Raw genomic sequence first — 4,338 nt, 5'->3', positions numbered from 1 at the left:
GAATGAGCCCTTTCCTCATCATCACCGTCATCATCAACATCATCATCATCCTCCCAATCCTCCGTAACTTTTGGATCAACCGGGGGAGAAGGAGAGACCTAGGGCCCCTGACCTTATCGGGATGGCGGCGTGCCTCCTCCTCATCAAGGCGCGACGGGGGAACCCCGGCGCAGGATTACTAGGTCCGGCATCAGCAGAAGACATATTCACAACAAAAACTTAAACAATTAAAAGTTGAAAAATTTGTTTGTTTACCTTGGGAAGAGTGTTACGCCGAGTAACGCTTCGAAGACTAGAGAGAAGTTTCGTCAAAGAAAATTAAGCAAGAAGAAGAAATTTTTTTGAGAAAATGAATTTGGAAGGCCAAATTCAGGGGCTAACTCTCCTATTTATAGGGCAAAGCCCACTCAATCCGACCAATCAGGGCAAAGGCCACGAAGCGTCAACCAATCAACAACGAGACACATGTCAAGCATGCAGCCACGGAATGTCAATAGTCACAACAGTTACCAATCTTCTTTGACACGCTACTTGGCAGAATGCCAATCGACGTATCTTCTTCAACACGCTCCTTATCCACTTGCCAAACGGCCAGCTGATCCACCAAGCTTGGCAGCACCGGCCGGGGGCAATCAAAGCATCCGGCACTCTCAACCTTGGACCCGCCGGCCAGCGACATCTTCTTTTCCACATTTGATGTCCATTGCACATCCATGCGAAGGGGGGATATGGTACGGTACGGCCAGGAACAAGTCGAGGAAGAAGAAGCCGGGGAAGAAATCTCAACTTGCGCAGAATACGCTCAACACTCATCGAAGGTCCATACCACGGCATAGACTACGCTGGGGGCAAATTGATGGGGCATATTTCGCACCGCCGACCGAGTCAACATATTGAGCAAGGTCAAAGATCAAGAGACAAAGAAGTCAACATGTTAGATCGCCTAACCGAAGCCCACGACTGTCGGCCGGTCACTTTGGGTCTCGGTGGCAACCGCCAGCCGGGAGATATATCCGCGTACTCATATCCAAGACCCCTCGGCATGGAGTCAACAGGGCCCGCCGGCCTGCCATGGGTCCCTCGGCCGAGGGTAGAACAGACTTTCCACCTGCTACGCCACTTGGCCCACTTGGCCACTACGTGACAAAATGTGAAAGTCTATAAATACTCTTCAACCCTCATTGAGGAAAGGATCCACAATCTAACCTAAAACTCACTATTCATCTGGTATAATCTCCCTTATCTCTCTACAATATACTTTGTCAAGTAACATACAACTTAATCCCTTTAAGTTCACTGACTTGAGCGTCGGAGTGAGTACGCTCGGTGCAAAGCCGAGCCCTCAGTTTGTTCATCGTTTCAGGAGAGACCGAGAGGAATAGTCAAGGCAAGGAAGGACATCCATTCACCAAGCTTGCGTGGTAAACAACACTGCTCTGGAATTACACCCGGAACAGGTTTAAAAATGATATTCGTAAGGAAGTTCACTATACATATGAAATTCAATAACTTTTTTACTCCATTATGTGAGAGGTCTCTCAATAACGCTATTGAGATATTGTCTTTCTGAAATTTTTGTAATGTTGGTGTGTAAATCTGCATGTGAGTGCCCCACATTCTTAGAGAAAGATAGATTGTACCACTTTATAATCAAGGAACTACCCCTATAACCAATTGGTTTTAGGATGAAATAAGGTATTCTTCAATTTATAAAATTATTTTTGAAATTTACGTTTAAGATCTAATTTGTATGATTGCAATTTAAGTGTGATCACTTGGTATTTTGTTTTTAATTTAATCTATGATGGTGAAATTAAATTTCGTCTTATTAGGTTGTAATTCATACCTATTGTGCCACCAAGAAGATGAATCTACTATTTTTGCTTTTCCAAATAAGTTGTAATCACTTATATTTTTCATTATACTCCCATAATATTATATATTATAACTCCTTTCATCTCGATCAAGATTTTTGATCACACAAATCACCAATTTCCCAGTTGTACATGAAAAGGTCCGTAAAAACACAAATAGATAACAATTGACTAATCCACTCCAAAACGGAAATAGAATAAATTCTCTTCGGGAAGGAGGAAGAATGAGATAGTTCGGGCTATGCTTCAAGACACTGGCATATTATATGGTACGCCATTGTGATTATTAAGGTTTCCTCAGTCAGATACATGGTCATTGTATATTAAACATCAAATTATAAAGCTTTTAAGACTAATCTCTTATGAATGCAAAGAAGGGTCGGTTTTAGTTAGGCCTACATCATCTATTATACAATACTATATGTACTCTTTCTTTGTATCTTTTTGGCACATACAGTTAGGAAAGAACCATATAATTTGTTCGTTTTTATCAATTTAAGTATAATAGAGATTATAACGGACGATCTTACAAAATGACACTTTGTAGGAATTAAATCATTCTCAAAGTTTAGATAAACAATAATGTTTAAAACATAATAAAAATACAAAAGATTCTAACCAGTGGCCCGTGCATCGCACGGGCATTAAATCTAGTCTATCTAATAAAGGAAGCTTTTTTCGAGCGATTACAAAGAATCCAAGTTTAGTAAATAACTTTCGAGATATAGAGTCTAATAATAGTAATAATAATAATAAAATCATTATGACGATCAACTTTTTCACAATTAAAACTCTACTTCATGTAGAACACTAATAGTTGTCAACTTTTATCCTATATAAATAGTTATCAAAGTTCATTGTTATCCTACTGCCTCATATTCTCATAATATGCGTCAACAACCACCTCTTTTTGCAAAAATTTAATTCAATTTTGTGTGTAGTCGTGTTATTAATTTCCAATTGAGAACTAATCAATTGCTTTGTTTTAATTGCAGGATGATTTCGAGATAAGAAACAGCGCGAAGGGCAAGGAAAAGATTTTATAGTAAGTTGATAAATCCAATCTGTTTATTGCATGAACAATTGTCATGTTGTGTGGAGTAATTTTGTACTGTAATTGCTACGACATGAAAATTGTATGTGGCCTAAATTTTGGACTTCGTTACATTTTCGTTTTCATATGGTGGAGTTGTTGAACTAAAAATTAAATAAGTAAACAAATAATCAAAACGGGGAGAGTACACAAGTTTTATAATTTTTTTTTTATTGTTATCTCGAATTTAAGAAAGTATAACACGGAGTATAGTTTAGGGAAATCCTCATATCATTAACAATACCTTCAAAATCCTTCCAATTTCGCCTTTTAATTGAACTTTTTTCTCTAAAAAGCATGGTTTTCTTATAGATATGTATTTGTTTTAGCATTTTTATAATATTTACACTATTTTATTGGGGTTTTTACCAGGTTATCTAATAGTCATGTGGACGATATGGTGATTCAACAATGTCGGGATCAGGAGCGAGAAATAAGCTAATGTTGCCAACAATTCACACAGAGTATTTGATAACGACCAGACTTAATCAATAATTAGCAATCTATAGGAAATTAAGCTATTGTTGCTCAAAATTCATACTATTATTTTCCCCACAAATTCTTGTTTGTGACGGCACATATCCGTCACTCTTGAGTGACGGATACCATTTTACCTCATAAAGTACTCACTTTTTCTCTTTCTGCAACACTATTCATGTGGTCCCCTTTCTCCACTAACCCATTTTGTTACCATTTTTACTCACAAAATATCCGCCACAAATGGTAATCCGTCACAAGGGAGACCAATTGTTTTTTTCCAGGCTTTGTATTGACTATTATACCCTTGAGGGATACCTGTTTGCTATCGATCATAACATGAATAGATAAACAAAAAAAAAAAACTTACACTTGGAATTTGTCTCTACTTAGTAATGTTAAGAGCTACCACGTACTTCTCTAGATTAATTTACATCATTCTTTTAATTTTAGTTGTTATATTTTTCATATAGTGCATGCAAATCGTAAGATTACATTAGCCTTTATTGTCAGTTCATATAATTCAAGAGTTTATATTGATTTAAAGCAAGGAGGACGGTCCTCCAAAAGAACACAATAATATTTCTAAGCTGTAGAGAGATAATGCACGCTTTATTTAAAATGCAAAAAAAATCGTAAAACACCTTCTTAAAATAGAAGGGACTCAAGAGATAATGTTAAAAATCATGTATATGAAAGAACATAACCCTTTTTTATCTCAATATAAATGAGAATATCTTAATTTGAAGTTTGTTTTTTTATTAGTTTAATCAAATTTGAAATATCTAGGTAGGTGTTGAACTTGTGTGATGACATGTTGCTTAAAAACTAAGGGGTCGTTTGGTTGCATATAGGAATTTGTATTGCCTAGGAAGTCATAAAACACGTGAATTT

General features: G+C 36.8%; 1 long non-coding RNA gene across 1 annotated transcript; it reads left to right on the top strand.

Annotated features, from left to right (window-relative positions):
• Positions 1-2,690: 2,690 nt before the first annotated feature.
• LOC141633490 (uncharacterized) lies at positions 2,691-3,761 on the top strand. The gene is made up of 2 exons (XR_012538247.1): positions 2,691-2,919; positions 3,340-3,761. It is a non-coding gene; the product is annotated as an uncharacterized LOC141633490 (long non-coding RNA).
• Positions 3,762-4,338: the final 577 nt, after the last annotated feature.

Source organism: Silene latifolia, chromosome Y (assembly GCF_048544455.1).
Source record: "Silene latifolia isolate original U9 population chromosome Y, ASM4854445v1, whole genome shotgun sequence".
NCBI classification, from domain to species: Eukaryota; Viridiplantae; Streptophyta; class Magnoliopsida; order Caryophyllales; family Caryophyllaceae; genus Silene; species Silene latifolia.
The sequence above is the reverse complement of the archived record's forward strand: the minus strand, read 5'-3'. Positions and strand labels throughout refer to the sequence as shown.